This window comes from Nilaparvata lugens, chromosome 4, assembly GCF_014356525.2.
Source record: "Nilaparvata lugens isolate BPH chromosome 4, ASM1435652v1, whole genome shotgun sequence".
In the NCBI taxonomy this organism is placed as follows: domain Eukaryota; kingdom Metazoa; phylum Arthropoda; class Insecta; order Hemiptera; family Delphacidae; genus Nilaparvata; species Nilaparvata lugens.
In genome coordinates this window covers 32,602,559-32,620,122 of record NC_052507.1, presented here as the reverse complement: position 1 = coordinate 32,620,122, position 17,564 = coordinate 32,602,559, and the positions used below count along the sequence as shown (strand labels likewise).

The 17,564-nt window shown below is 34.3% G+C and overlaps 1 protein-coding gene across 1 annotated transcript in view; it reads left to right on the top strand.

Moving 5' to 3' along the window:
* Positions 1-17,564, top strand: part of LOC111061992 — a 188,735-nt gene that overhangs the window by 73,575 nt on the left and 97,596 nt on the right. The window contains 1 exon segment of the mRNA XM_039427355.1: positions 3,179-3,251. The gene's annotated coding sequence lies outside the window, so the exon portion shown is untranslated.

The window sequence follows — 17,564 nt, the reverse complement described above, 5'->3', positions numbered from 1 at the left end:
AACACAAATAGACATTACCTACTTCAATATCTTGATTTAATAGAAAATAATTTATTTGTAATCAGGGTCATGCCCTTTATACAAAGAGATGAGTACATAGTATTCCATAATACATAATTCACTAGTTGATTGAATTACTTCATAATAAGGTCTTTCGAGTATTGTTGTTAGTTTGTTCAGTCTGTTATCTTACATAAATTACATATAGAGTGTAATTTAAAAAATAAATTACATGATAGGTGTTTCCTAAAGAATCAAGAAAGCTTTTCATTAGAATCAGCAAAACAAATACAATCTATATCATAAAATACTAATAGAACTCATAATAATATACTATAAACATCAGTCAATCTGGATTTAAACAACAGTAATTGAAATTTAGGTTAATAGCTTCCTCTTCAGAAATATCTTCTTATAGGTACTCTACATTTCTACAAGAGCATGTACCGTTCATTTTCTTCCATCACTCATCAGTTTGAATTACCATTACCATCTTCCATTACAAGAGAATCAAAAGGACTATACTCAATAAATCTATCACAATACATTTACACTTAAATGTATCTATCACAATAAATTTAATACTTTGATGGAAGCTTTCATCGATAATAATTGCCTTAATTATATTATAAATCTATGACGTACCTTGGTAGCGGTAATAGGAGGAAAATCTCCATTGTTAGGTGACAAATTTGATATCCTCTCTTCCTTATTAAAACATTTACTGTGGCGGAAAAAACTAAAACATGCTATTGGAAAAGATGGTTCCACAGCCAAATACTAACAAGTTTAAAGCTGGCATAAAAGCAATGATTACACAAAATACTGAGACTACATTATTCAGTTCTGCTAGCGGCAATGGACAGACGCTGAATGAATCCACTTCACTTCTCTCGTCTTTCCAGCGTCTGGACAGCTGTGAATGGCCTCACTAGATAGGAACCTAACCAACGTTAACTGTGATTGGCAGTTACTATTTTATTGAAAATATTCATTAGAATTTCCGCCAATAGAATGGAACGGTACAACTATAATTTAAGATACATTCTCCCACCAAGCAACAGCTATTTTCCAAATTCCTAACCAAATAAGGCATGATTGATAATCAATTGGACACAAATTCCTTGCCTTATAAGGTCATGAACCAAGCTGATGCTTCAGGAAAATCATTGATTTTCTTAGTACCATAACTCCTACGCACACACTTACAGAGTCGACACAACACAACACAGAAAAGCAAAGCAGCAAAACAAATTGTTTTAACAGACTGACTTCTCATGATAATTCGCATAATCCTCATCATTCACAATTGGAACAATGAATATTGTTACAAATTTTAGATATATTTATCCTTGAAACGATGAAATTGAATTCGGTTTGATATCTTGATTTGGAGTCCAGATATACTCCTTTTTCGAAACATTTGCAGTTTCGAACTTTGAGGGGGTCCAGGGGGGGATGCAAGCGGGAAAACAATGTTGACTTTGTGATTCCATGCTATCTATATATATATATATATATATATAAACCCTCTGCCTAAATTAGCTTTCCCTTAAGTAGTTGCGCAAAACCCTGTTTTTTCTTCATATTGGCTAATATGAGGGACATATTGCACATTTCATATAGTGAGATATCAACACAATTGAAAACTTGGTTGTGATCCAATAATATAGGGTTGGACAATTAAGTATAGAGGATTTGGAATAGCTGTTACATACTCATTCTTAAACAAAACTAGATATTTTTGTCCAGTATGCATGGTACGGGAAACATTTTTTTGAAAAATGGCGTCCATTTTTGACCAAAAACTCCTATAGACCTTATGGGGAGTTGATGACAAAGTGAGGGGCAAGAGATAACCTTGCCTTATCTGCTGCGTAGGAAACGTTGGTGGATGAATATTGAGGTTTTTGTATTAATGCTAAATAATTGACTGTTTGTTGTGGCATAAGTCGAAACTTTATTAAGTTATTGGCCCTGACTTTTTAAGAAAGCATCACTGTCAATACCTATTCTGATCGAGGAAAATTTTGAAATTTGTTAAGACTTTTCTGGACGCCTCATTTCGTTGCGTGGAGTTGTAAAGTGGCCTCCTCGTTCAACGGACCTGTGACTATTTTTATGGGGCTACCTTAAAGCTCGTGTAAATCAGGAAACCACGTACTCTTGAAGCCCTGAGTCAGTCAATAACACAAGAAATTCGAGCAGGTGCAACGCTTCAAAAGAGTATGGATATTTTCTTACAACGTGTACATGAGTGTATGGGCATAAACGGTTACTCTCTATACTTGATAAATATTTAAATTTTTTTCAATTCCTAATATAATCAAAAACGCAAAATCCATACAGGAAAAAATTTAGTTTCGTTCCTCTGAATCTTTGCTTGTGTTATTATTGATAGAATTTCCTGTGTTAATATCTCACTCAGGGCTTCAAGTGTAAGTGGTTTTTTTGATGTATTCACGAGGTTTCAGGTTGCTCCATAAAAAATAGTCACAACGTCATACAGCATAGTGAACGGTGAACGATGAACCCACTTTACCTCCACGCAACGGAATGAGACGTCCAGGAAGGTTCTACCTTACAAATTTCACAATTTCTCTCGATGTATGGCATTTTCGTACCATACACTATTGAGGTTGATATGTCATCTCAATTTGTGGCAAAAGATCACGCAGCATTGCTAGATAACGTTCTGAATAAAATTATTGACGGTGATGCAAATAATGAAGTATCGACTAATGCCACAACAAACAGTGAGTCAATTATATGCTATTGATATGGTATGAGTAACCAAACTTCATTGCCCAACTCGGTATCACAAAGTCTGTTCAATAGTCGATGCTTTGATTCTTCAGTGACTTTAAAATACACTAAAGACACTGAATGAAAGACTATCCGTGTGACCTCTATAACATCTATTGTTTCACCTTATTGACTTATGTACATGTACTGCATTCTTCGCCGTATTTAAAAGTAAGGAATATGTTCTATAAAGCTTCTTTGTAAATAAGTTGTTGTAATCAAGAATTTTATCAACTTTCTTGATTCTTCCAAAAGCTTATTGATACTTAATTTTTCACATAGCAAATATCTATAACGAATGAGGATAATGTTTGAATTAAAAATTTTGTCAATATTATTTGAAATTTAACTCAGTTTGTGCCTTTTTCCTTAGATCTTAACCAAGAAAATGATCTGAGATCATGATCATCTATATACTTCTTGAGACTGAGACTGGATGAAGAGTGGTAAGTACAACAACATACCTAATATTATTTTAATCCATTAGGATTTCATGATACAGTGATACAATTATAGTATACTCCTTGTTATATTACATTTTTCTGTAGTCCCTTGAAACTTCCATATATCTCATTGTTACCCCCAAATAATGCATTATTATTTTGGCATACAGTCGCTTAATAGTACATTTGTACCGGCACAGGAAAAAATTAATAAATCCCTTAATAGTACATTTTGTCAAGAGTACAGAATCCCTTAACAGTAGCCTACACAAAACCTCTACATAGTACAATACTGAGCGGTCCCTTGAGGTGTTCTATATCGTAGTTCCACTTCAATTACTTCGTTTGCATGAATCTACCTACCCTCCTTAAAAATTGAATTTTTGTAAATTTCTTGATCTATTATGAACTGCAATTTTCATATTTTGTTTTCAGGTGGTATTGCTTACTTGCTAACTTCATATTTGTTGTAATTAATATTTTAATTCGGCGAATAGAGCATTTTGGAATATCATGGATTCATTCATGGTTATACGTACAAATGTCCAGGGCCCCCCCCACCTAGCGTTACGGGAATTTGAGCATTACACATAGTTTGTGCACGATCACTTTGCGTTTGTGCACACAAACTGAACATTTGATCAAAAATTCTTAACTTTGAGCATATCAGGAAGGATTTCGTGCACGATTGTTTACGTACTTTCGCCGTTTGCAAAACGCAAAACAAACACAATACAAATTTCAAAAGCTTGCAACAAGTAATGGGGGCTGGGGAAACGCTAGCCCCTAAACAGTCGAAACACCCCAATTTTTGCCTCAATTGTTTGTACTTCCTTTGTGCAAAAATGTGCACGTACATGTAACGTTTTTGTACACTTTTCAACCAAGAAAATGGGTAGTCATAGAAGTGAGGTACAGTTCAGAGGCCAAGGAAACGGTTACCCCCCCCCCCCCAAAGAGATGAAATACAGTAAATTTCGGTTCAACTGTTTGTGTTTTGAATGTGCACAAATATGCATGTACTTTCTTCGTTTGAGCACTCATCAAAATTATTCGCAAAAGCCTGCAACAGGGTATGGGGGCAGGGGAAATGCAATCCCCTCCAGTCAAAACATGATTAGTGCTCAAACGGTGAAAGTGCATGCAGATTTGTGCACATTCAAAGCACAAAAGGTTGAGCCTAAATTTACTATCTTCCACTTGGAGGGGGGGGGGATGAACAGTTTCCTTGGCCCCTGGGCCCCTGTACTGTACCTCACATCTGTGACGACCCATTTTCTTGGTTGAAAAGTGTGCAAAAACGTAACATGTTCGTGCACATTTGTGCACAAAGGAAGCACAAACAATTGAGCCGAAAATTGGGGTGTTTCGACTGTGTGGGGGGCTAGCGAATCCCCAGCTTTCATTACTTGTTGCAAGCTTTTGCAATTTGTATTGATGACTGCACAAACGTCGAAAGTACGCGCACAAACGAAATCCTTCCCGCTATGCTCAAATTTTGAAGTGAGGTGGCTTCCATTTCTCTAGCCCCTCAAATTCAATTTTTGAATAATTCGTTCAGTTTGCTTGCGCAAACGCAGAGAGGTCGAACACATTCGTGCACAAACGATGTGTAATGCTCAAATTTCCGTTACGTTAGGTGGGGGGGGGGGGCGTGTACATGTACGTCATGGTTATACTGGTGAGGCTTCAAAATTGAAAAGTCTACTTTTTATACATTTTGTCAGTATCAATATTTTTAGGAATCTTCTTAATTTGTATATTATTTGTTGAAATAGAATGGTTAAATGAGTAATTTGATTCTGGGATGAACTGACTTATTAAACACTATAAAACGGCTTATAAAAGTTATAAAAGTATTCTTAGAGTAGCCTACTAATGTCAATTGTCAAGTAATTATTAGCTAAATTTCTAACTAGAATTTTCTTTTCGGCAGACGTTAAATGAAACTATTCTTGTTAAAAAATACAGGGATATTTCAATTCGCATCCAGTGCAATGAATTCCAATGTAATTTTATGATATAATCAAGTATTGAATGTGGCTATAAACTACTCATCTTCAGGCAGAATAAAACATTAACTTCCTGATCGATTTAAGAGTCGTGGATGCGGTTCGAACATATTTACAATACACATACAAATAGATACTCTTGAAGTTGATGATGAGGTTGTAACATGTAGTAAAGTATTCAGTCAGGTAAAAAAACTGCTATTGGTTGTATGGTTGTTCGTTCTATGATGCATAGAAGAAGCGGAGGAGCTAAAAGAGAAAATCTTTTCTATGAGATTGGATGTCAATTCTGTTTAGATTAGAATTGGTGATTATACAACCCTATGACATTCATAAACCAAACGAAGTTTGTTGTATATTAGGATGTATTTTGATGGTAGGCTAATAACTCATGATGCATACATTTCAAAAAGCGTTAGGACTGAAATTCCAGCTTATAAGAAGTCTTAAGAAGTGAACGAATGGATTCTTAGTCTTATAGATCTGAATAATTTTGTTTGCCTCATTTTTGTATAGGCTATGAATGCAGCTGATACGGGTACAAACAAGGTACCTAGAATACATTCTAGGTATTCTGGGTACATTGGACACAAATAAGTAAATGATTTGAATGAAAGGAATTTGATCTAATAAGAGACTAAGGACGTTGTGAAATTTCAGTAGAAGGACTGAACGATTTTACTTGAAAACAATCTGGGAAATTGTAATGTATAATGTAAAAGAATAATAGCCTAGCAAATATTCCACCACATCCAATTATTTAATTTTGATCATGATTTTAATCCAGTTGTAATTTTAGTGTAGCCAACTCAATGTATTTAGAGTAGAGAAAATATTACTTGTTACAACGAATAATGTGACTTCTCTATCTCTTGATTTGTTCTCTTTCTTTACAATTATTGCTATGTGACGTTTTGAAATAAGAATTTTAATTGAATTTTAGTATTCTTATCACTGTGATGAACAGCATTTAGTCTGAGAAAATGAAAAGGGTAGAATACCTTTCCTCTGGGTATTTTCTATAAAGGTTCGATAAGATTCCTCACATTTCTCTCCATCAGTATACTCTATTGTTTTTGGATTCCGCTCGTCTATATTCATTCATAAATCTTTTCTCCTTTTTTTAGAAGACACTTCTATTTGATGGCGATCACACACCTTTTTTGTTAATCTCTACTCACAACTTACATCTCCTATATCTCTGCAAACTAACCACTCTGTAACACTTCGATGTGACATTATCATCATCTTTAGTCACTCCATAATGGATGGGTACGTTTGGTTGTCGTTCCCGGCTGGAAATTAACAGTCGAGAGCGTCACTGACGGCAAAAATATAATTAGGCAAAATATATATCAGGCAAGGTATCCATTCCCCTAAGAGTCTCCTCACCATCTGTAAGCTGTATAAATATTTTTGTGACATAGATATGGAATTCATCGCGACATCCACACTCATTTCAGCGTCACGTGCTTTGCAATTTCGATGTAGCTATATTAGAGTATTGAATAAATTTGTTAGTGGAATTGAATAGTGATCATCCAGTATTATTACAAAAGAAAGTGATAGATATGTGGTCCCTACAAAGAGAAAACATAAATGGTTGCAAATAATTAGAAGCGTTGAATTTCAAGTTTTTTTTTGCATTTCACAAGAAATCAATTATATAAAAATGAATATTTCTTCACTTCAACAAAAAACTTTATGTTCAACCAATTACTTGTGTTATGTAACTATGAAGAACAATCTTGAGTATTTCAGTTGCGATAAACAACAAAGTTCATGTCATGCTCTGGTGTTAGATTTAGTGTTCGGTGAATACAATAATCTAAACATGTCTATATGTCTATCCAAGTTCAAATCTAAGCTTAGTGGTGTTTCCATTTCTTTCTATTTTCACTCCCATTCTTCGTCCTGATTACTGAGTTTGGAGTAAGTTTATATTTCAGACCTGGTTGGTGACGACATTTCATCTTCAGAATTGGAGCTTTCTTGAATCGTGAAAAACGTTGTTAGATTCAAAAGCATTTAATACGTACAGAGTCATATTCTTTCGGATATTTGACCTGTAGTTACAATAACAATATTTTAAGAGACGGAATGTACTAGAATGATGTGTCTATTCATATAACACCAACCATACCAATAGGTATTCCCAATTTTTTCGGGGATTCATGTTGATTTGTTGGAACGCTCTTCAGCGGCTAGCTTTAGCAAGAAAATCAAATATCAGATGCATGTCTTCAAAGGCTCATGCAACGACAATTTCAAGTGAATGCGAACTGCAGACCGTTTTATGATGAGTTTGCAAGCCATTCTTGAAATAATAACTCAGTCAACTTACTCTTATAACTCTTACAAATAGGATAGTTGTGTCAACTGTGACTGAATACAAACAAAAATTGATGTTGTTTATGGTCTACCTCACTCTCGACCTGAAATAATTGCTCTATCGAGATAAAACTCTTCGTGTCTAGGAAATGAATTTTTGACACCTTTCTGTAATTAACAGATTAGATAACTGTGTAGTATTTAATTACTTGTCGTACACACATTTGAACAGATTGAATTTGTTATTGTCTTGGACGTAATGGCGTGAGAACTGACTCGTAGGAGAAAGCTAGGTGCTCTCGTAGGTTGGCGACTTCTTATCAGTGTTCTATGTACTCTCAGTCATCAACAGAGTAGAATGCTGCACAAGTAATGTAAGGAAAAGGCAAAGAAGTTGAGAATGTGAAAAAGAGTAGATTGAAGGCTGAAGGCGAAGGAGATGGAAATTAATCGACGAAAAGACGAACAAGAATGGACAAAAGAAATAGGAAGAAAGGATAAGAGCAAGAAAAACGAAAGGAATAAAAAATGCCATTATTAAAATGAAGAAAATAAGGAAAAGAAAGGAGAATAAGAAGAAATACAATAGAAATGAGTGTCAATGGAAATATTAAACAGATAGAGAGGAAGGTGCTGAAGAGAAGGAGGTAGAAGTTGAGCAAGAAGAGTTATTAAGAAAGAAATATTAGAAATAAAAGAACAAAAAAAAAGATGAAGGAAAAAAGAAGATCACGAACAAGTAAAGGAGCAGGATGAAAAATAACGAAAAAATATACGGAGAATGACAGAAGAAAGGAGAAAGAAAAATAATAAAGTGGGAGCTAGGAAGTAGAAAAATAAAGAGAGTTTTGTAGATCTATGATGAACAAGAATATGAGAAGGAAGAAGATTAAGAAGAACCATGAGGTGAAGAACGAGAACGAGATTGGAGAAAATGAAGAGTATGAGGTGATGGGAGAAATTATGAAGGAGAGAGTGAAAAAGAAGAACAGGATAGGATATTGACGAAATAAGAGATGATGAGGAGATTTGAACTGACAGTTCAATGATGGGGAGATAGACGAAAGGACGTAGAGAGATTAAAAACAAAAGAGAGTGATGAATACACATGATAACTTGATTTGTAAAAAGGAAAAAATAGAAGAGTTATGAAGAAGAAACAATAGAAGCAGTTGAAGGATGGATGAATAGAAGAAGGAGAAAACTGAAGAAGTGATAATGTAGGAGAAGGAAGGAAAATGAGGGCAGAATGATAAGAATTTGAAGGGGAGAATGATAAAAAGAATAAAAACGGGGAAATCCAGAAGAAAAAAGAAGAAGAGCAAAAAATGAATGAGCAAGGGGAAGAAGAGACGGGAAAGGACAAAAATACTACAAAACTCGGAGAGGAGGTTGATAGAAAGGAAGAGTAATATAGTAATAAGAATTAGAAGAGAAAAAATATTATAAATAGAAAATTTGTAAGTTGAAGTGAACAACGGCAGCAGACGTTCAACGGAAGGGCTTGCTGAGATGTCAGTTCAATAACAAGAAGTGTTTGTGGGAGTTTTAGCCGTCAGCTGACTCTTGTTTCCTCTGTGGGTGTACATATTACGCAAGCGCCGCGAAGCAATAGATTGCTACTTGTCACATCCAACATCCAAGTACAGAGCGCACAGCGTAGGCCTCCTAATAGAGTGATGCTCGGATGGAAATTTCTTTTCCCACCGCCGGCCCGGCATGGCATCTCCTGCTGATGGACTCCACGACCTTTCTCCATTACAGCTACGCAAATGTTACTTTCCGTTGACATTTCACCGGAATCTCCATCACGAAAACGAGATTTGCTGAAAAAAAGGTTCTCTCCAATTGTCTCTCACCTTCCGCCTTCCCTTTAAAAATCGTTCAGCTACTGCTCATCAAACTGTTAGCATCCCTCATGAATGACATCAACGCTTCCCATCCATCTAATTCTGCCAGTTTGAAATGAATCTGTCCATAGTAACTCACCTCAGTAGTGTTACCGCCACCGCCAACAACAACATTATCCTCAATCACTCTCATCAAAGGTCTTTTGTGGTCTCATCTCCACCACACCACACTGTCCTATCACGCTATGTAGTTAGTTCATCCTTCAAGTCTTCCATGTAACTTTCTGCTGTTTAAATTGCCTACCAATGTAAACGATTTTATGCAACTAGATGCTGCCACCATTTCTTCTTCTTCAATTAGCGCTCGATTACCTCAATCTTATTCAACAGATGGAGAAGTTATGTTTTTTTACTTTGAAAATGTATTTTTTCATTCACAGTATTGTTACAATCAGTAATAAAAAACTTTACAACCCATTGATAGTATGTAATGTGTTGAACAGTTTTGGTGCTCATTAATAGTGTGTAATCTGTGTGTAGTGTTTATCGTTGATATTGAGTGTTTTAACTGATAATCGCTTTCCTAACTACGTTGAATATAATAAGTACTCAACAGTTAGTTATATTTTTTCAAATTATTCATTTTCTTCAATACCGTACAATTTTTAAAACAAAAACACCATTAAAACACCTAATTCAAACATAATGACGGAGTAAATAGTACATTTATCCGTTAATTAACTTATAGAGACCATAGAAGTCTAATATTATTGTTTTTTATTATATTTTCGTTTAATTTCACTCATTATTCTAAGGTATGAAAATGGATTACCGTAACCAATTTTCGAGGAAGCAATTTGATAAAAGAGGAAGTTGTCGAGGAACAAGTTACTTACATCCTATAATAGGCCTTCCCAGACTTTCCCAGTCTTCGCAGCCCATAGGTTGTCTCTGGTCAAAACAACTACGGAGAGAATGTTCATGTGCTTTACAAACAAACCAACATTATCATGTACAATCCGTGAGAGTAGCTAGCTATTATTCAGTTTGTTTATGGTGAGATCTCGCGGTTTCCAACATTAGAGACTACTGAAAGACATTTAAAAAGCTCTACAACACCTATTTCTTTCTGAATAAGTCCTCTGACTAATAGGGAAAGTAAAAATGGGATTATATTATATTGAATACAATACATAATATATCTATTGTAATCTATATTATATTACGTTTTTGAGAGTTTCCTCTATTATATGTTTGTGATCTTTTGAAACATAATCCCTTTTCAATAGAATATGTAATTAGCATTGTAAGTTATGCTTGTATGGGGTTGTCTCCATGTATATATTTTTTCAAATTAATGAAATTTCAATTAGCTTCAAGCAAGTACCTAATTCTCATCAATAGTAAGAGAGAGTTGACGTATATGTGTGAGTTAATGAAAAGTGTAGCTTTTACTACACAGTAATGATCTGGAACATCAAATTATGCTTATAGCTTCCTTAAATATTATTAAATTGATGCACATAGATGTCAGAATATCAAGTTATCTTCTAAATGTTTCATAATTGAATGAGAAATATTCCATAAACTCACAATCATGGAAGCTTCTTATTCGTTGAGACCATTCAACTAGTAACTTCTAGTAGAAGGTTTTCCACAATAAATGTTTATTAATTCCTTGAGAATATTAGTTGGTACTTGCTTTTGATATTCTAAGAAATTTTCTTCCTAGATCTGTAGTTGTTAAGCTGCTGTTTCAAGTAGTTCGTTATTTGTCAGAGTACAAAAGAATTAGAGATGATCCATTGGAGAACTTGAAATGATATTAATTGCTCCTAGCTAGAAGCGCAGAATCATTTTAATAACATTTTTATCCTCCCACATATTATTCCAGTAATGGTGGGTGATTGCTTATCAATGCATTAAAATAATGTTGGGATGTATTCTGGCGAAGCAAATCCTAATTGAATAGTTTGGTACTAATTCCTGATTCATGCAAACTTCAGGAAACAATAAAATTGAATTGCTTTCAATAGAGAATATACTTTTAGAATGAGAAATTCCAAAGCTTAGGATATCTTCTTTTTTCTTCATAATGATCCTTGATTTTCCTAGAATCTGCTAGGAGCATAATGCCAAGGTTGTCTTTGTCATTTCATGTTGATAGTTCTATAAGATGTTAATTAATAAGTAAATAGTATCTATAAATATTGTGATAGTAAAAATGCAGATTTTTCATTTGATAATAATGATATTTAGTGTCTATTAAGGTAGTTTGATAGTTATCACCATAGAGATTCACTTAAAAATGTCCGCATTCTCCATAAGAAATAATTAATGCTTCCTATCCAACAATGCTTACAGTTTAAAGTAAATCTCATTGTATGGGGTAAAATAATCTGTGGGGGTTGTTCAGTCATATTCATCCTTTTTTTACAATTAACTCCAAAACGAGCTGCAATACCTTTGAGATTTCTATCGTGATACTATCTTAATCTAAGTTTTCCTGCCAATCAGCTTCAGTATCATCTTAGCGATGCATTATTGAACAAAAGGCCGAACTACTCTTCCCAGAAACTTGTTTTGGATAAGTTGCATAACAATACATCGGTATTGCCGAATAGAAATTCCTGCAACTGAATTAGCATTTTGAATATCACGAAGTGACCTTGAAAGCAATAATATTATGTTGGTATTGGCAATGAACCCCTCCTACTTTTAGCCCATTACTGTTGTTTTAATTCATGAGTTTTGGTGGTTGCTTCGTCCATGTCTAAACATGGAGCACATTATTGACAGCTTCATGTTTCGTAACGATGCTTAACCAAGTCGATCAAGGATGGCACTTTGTATGCTCGGGGGAGCCCACTTGTTAGACCAGGGGTTCTCATCATTTTTAAATCAAGGGCCATTTTATTAATTAATATTCAGCGGGAGAACTGTCGAGGAATAATTGTTACTCTGGTCTATTATCTAGTTGACATTTATTTATTCCATAAAGATAGCCTACATGTATTTGGTACATTTGAGAGCAACAGGAATTCGATCCCATTAAAGATAGTTATCTTATTTGGTAACACACTAGTAAGTACAATTTACAATTGAAAGTACACAAAAGAATTAGCTAATAATGAATATATTTGAGTCAAATGAAGAAATCAATAACTAATTACAAAATGATAATATTTAACTTTGCATGCATGGAAACTAAGCAGTGAAATTGAAAATATAATATTTACTAAGTGTGCAAAGATACTCTAAGAGATGAATATATTATCTATGGAGAATTGACATGACACATTTTAATTATAATGAATCTTAAAAATGAATGTTATCTAAATAAGTTAATATTCCCAAAAACACATAGAAAAATAATTGTTTATTGCGAATTGATGAGCATTATGTGAATCTTCTCTAGGAGGCACATCCGGATGCCCTTGTGCTTTTGAGGTGTTTCGTTCTTGTTCTTCCTCTCGGCATTTGCTCCCCCTTTATTGATATTAATTTATAAGTATCCGATAAAATAATTGGTCTTCACTTCAATCTAAATACAGATGTAGCGTATATAGGAGATAACATTTATATTTTATTTTTGAAAAACAGACTGGTGAGAGGAGTTAACTTAATCAACTGTTATAATATTTACTTCGAACTAATAATTAATAAATTTTCATAGAGATTCATTTTATCACATAATAATTATAAGTATAATTATTATACTTATAAATTCATGACTTAGCTATCAATTAATAGCTGAACTAAATCGATAGCTTACTTAGTTCTAATATGGAATCAGTCAATAATAATTCCAGCTCAAACATCTATAACTTGGTTACATCAATAAATTTTCATTCAAAAGAAGTTCATCCAAAATTTATTATTGTAGTTGAGTACAAAAATTCATTTTTCATGGCTAAGTTTAATATATACGGTAACCTGGAAACTAGACAATCATTTCCAAGGCTGATAATACCAATATTCACATTGATGCCAATAATGTAGAGAAACTAGTGATATACATCATATATTCGGAAGCTCTTTAATTTACAGTTGTTGTGAAACATTTTTATTTAGTTGTTTTCAGATATTGCCGTTTCTCTTTTGCAACATACAAGCTAGGACGTTCATTTATTATTTTTATTGGTAGACCAACTGTGGTTTCTATTGAAAACGAATGTTTTTATAAAGCTTGGTATTAATTGATAGCTGTTTTTGCTCTTCAAATAACCTGATTAACGATTTTTTCAACTGTTATAAATTCTCAAAACCAATATAAGACGATGAGCTGATGACATGCGTAATGTGAAAAAATGCAATAATTCCCTGACACAAATATTCAAACAACCGAATGCTCAAAAGGCGAATAAAATCGTAAAAATCGTAATGTTTCAATAGCATGCATGAATTCTAAATATTGCCTAAATATTCAAATTTATTTCCATGAATGAAAATGTCTTTCACCTTGTCCCATATTATGTGATTTACTACATACTCGCCACCAAAACAAATCAGATAATGGACTACTCTTGCATGAGTAGGCTCGAGCTCAATAAACTTATTCATAGGACAATCAATATATTTCTCAAAATGCATCCTTATTACATCAGTGGGAAGTATGATTGAATTATTTTGATTGTTACCTATCATTTTTAAAATTAATTATTAATAATCATTGTATTTTGAATAAAGTGATAGGACATTATATAAATTACCACATTATGAGAAGGCCCAATAATATAATAACAGTGACATTATAATTGAATAACAATTATTCAATAGCCTGTTGTATGTTAATTCTAAAGAATTTTAATACTTTATTATCATTTCATTATTCTGAAAAAGTATCAAATAATCGATTGAAAATAGTTTGTTGGTTTTGAGAGATCTTCTTATTCTCCAAACATGAATTCTCAAATTATATAAAATAAGAATGTAATAAATCATAATGAAGTAAAAACAAGTAAATATTGATGTGCTTGACTAGAATATTAAAAATCACGATAGCCTTCTGTATCACTGTAAATCAATTATAATAGTATACTAACATCTAACTTCAAATTATTGTATGACATCTTCAACCTTGATGCACTCATATTTATTTATATTTCAGTATTTTATTTAGGAAAATCTGCATACCATGTTTATTTAGTGAGAGGAAGCAACTGAATATTCATTGTAAATAAAAAATTCATATTATGTAGCTAGGATTTGCGAAGTTCTTGTTTGAAATAGGCCTACCATCCACTTGATGTAAATGATGTAATATCTGAGTCGTGGTACTGTAAAGATTAATAATAATTTTTCGCGCATTAAAAACACTTATATAATTCAAATTTAATTATTCTGGCAAAAAATACATCGCACTTGCTAGCTCAATTCGAGGGAGTAAAAAGCAGGAAAACATTAAAATTAATATTCTTTTTACTTGTTGCTGACTCCTTACTATCACTATCAGATATCGCGCTGTTTCAAATCTATTCTTGATTATTATAACAAGCTGTTCTAAGAAGCATGTCATGCAAGGTGGTGTCAGCAAATTTATTGTTATTAATTTTGTGAGTCTGATTTCTAAGAATTGAAAGATTAGAAGTTTATGCGATTTTTCGACAATGTTTTGAAAAACCTCTATTAAATGTTTTTTGCTTTTTTGATACAGTATCTGATTATTAATATCCTTTGATATTATTCCCAACATATTTTTTATAATATTGTTATCAATAATCAACATAAAAATGAATTTACTTAGATTTGTTCTTATAGTATTGTTATCAATGATCAACATAAAAATTAATTTAATTAGATTGAAAATTTATAATGTTGGTCTTGTTAAGTTGATTAAAAGTTTTCTCTCTTCTCTTCTCTTCCCTTCTTGAAGTATCCATCATCTCGTATCATCTATCATTCACTGAACAGTTGTTACTCATTGTTCGAGTAACACTATTCAATTAGTACTGATTCATGGGGGGCAAATATTATTCAAAGCAAATATATAATTATCAATATTCAGCATTCATTTCTTACTTACTCCTCAGCTCTACAGGTCGCTACAACCCTTGGCCTCCCTCACAAAGGCTCTCCATCTCTCCCGATCGACTGCCTGCCTTTTCCAGTTTCGAACTTTAAGCGTTCTCAAATCCTGCTCTACATCATCTGTCCATCTATTCCTTGGCCTTCCTTCTCTTCTTCTATTGTATATTCTTTCTCTCCATATACATTTGGCAATACTTTTATCACTCATTCTCACCAAGTGTCCCATCCACCTAATCCTGCCAGCTTTAATAAATCGGACGATGTCTTCACTCCCCAGGAAGTGCTCGATTTCGCTATTTTTTCTCCTTCTCCAAATTCCATTTTCGTGAATAGGGCCCACTATCCTCCTAATAACCTTTCTTTCAAATAATCGAAGCCTTTCTATGTCCCCAGCAGTGAGTACCTAAGTCTCAGAGCCATAGCATACTACAGGCCTGACTAATGCCTAATAGTCCAGACTTGAATAATTTCAAACTAGCATAGAACGACCTGTTACCCATGATTCGATTACTTATCTCAGCTGTGACTACTCTCCCACTACTCGCCACAAGCGTTCCTAGGTATAAAAAGTCGTCCACCTGCTAAAATGTGTAGTGCCCAATTTTCATGTCCCTAGCACACCCTCTTACCAACTGCTGGTGACACTCGTAGATACTTTGTTTTCGCCTCATTTATCTTCAGCCCCATTGGCTCACCATTATTTACCAATAACGTGAAGGCTTTTCTTAGTGCTGGCACAGTACTTGCTATTATAACCAGATCATCTGCGTATCCACATACCTGCCACAATCGATTCACGATAGTTCATTCATGTGCAATATCCTTGACAGCCTCGTGTAGAGCCAAATTGAACAATAATGCCGACAGAGCATATCCCTGTCTTCCAAGAGTGTTGCCTATCCTTACCCTAGAGTATGTATCATCCAGGGTAGATGCCACGAGCGTAATCATTTCGGAAGTCCATTATTGTTTAGGGCTTCAAGAAGCTTCCTCCTGCATAAACTTTCAAATGCTCTTTTATAATCCACAAATAGCATGTGAAGAGCTATGTCGTGCTCAATGCACTTCTCAATGTGAAGATCTGGTCAACTGTGCTTCTGCCTTTTCTAAATCCACCCTGGTAATCCCCCAGTATTGCCTCAGCAAAAGGGATGAGCCTTTGAAAAAGGATATTTGTAAATAGCTTATATACAATATTCAGTAGAGAGATTCCTCTATAGTTATCACATATCATTTTATCCCCCTTTTTTAAAATCGGGCAGATTATACTTGCGTTCCAATCAATCTCACTCACTATTCCATCTTCTCCCGGAGCTTTATTATTCTTCAGGGTCGCTATTGCCTTCTCTAGTTCATCGAAGGAGGGCTCAGCAGTTCCATCCTCTTCTCTCACCAGAGTTTCAAACCTCTGACCTGGTTGCTCCTCTTCTCCATCATTCAGCACTCCCTCGAAATGCTCAGTCCACCTCTCCAAAACCCTTCATTATCAACAACACATCCATTTTTATCCTTAAACCAATTCAACCTGGCCTGAAACCCCTTTCTGAACCAACTCACTTCCCCTATATAATTTTCTGCTCTCGTTTATATCACTCAAAGAGTCCAAGTGCGAGATCTTCTGTTTCATTGCTTCACGCTTTTTAGATCTCATAATTGACTTTGCTCGCCTTCTTAAGTCATTGTAGTTGGTTCTAGCGCCTCTTTTATCTCTTTGCAACATCCTTTTCCTAGCATCATCTCTCTTCCTTAACGCTCCCTCACATTCTTTATCGAACCACTCCAGATTTCTTTCCATTACCTTAACTCCTATGGTCTCTTGGGCTGCTCCATCTAAACATTTCCGTATCCTTCCCCACTGCTCGTCCACATTCATCCCTTCCACATCAATTCGCATAAGCTTCCCTTTCAAGTTATTTTGAAATCTTTACCTTTTCATTCCTCTTTCCTTTCGTATATTGGACAGCCGAAATCTGATAACAGCCCTAACCATAAAGTGATCAGAGTCACAATTTGGCCCCCTCATTGTATGCACATCAACAACCCCTGAAGCATGCCTGGCAGATACTAATACATGATCGATCTGATTTACTATC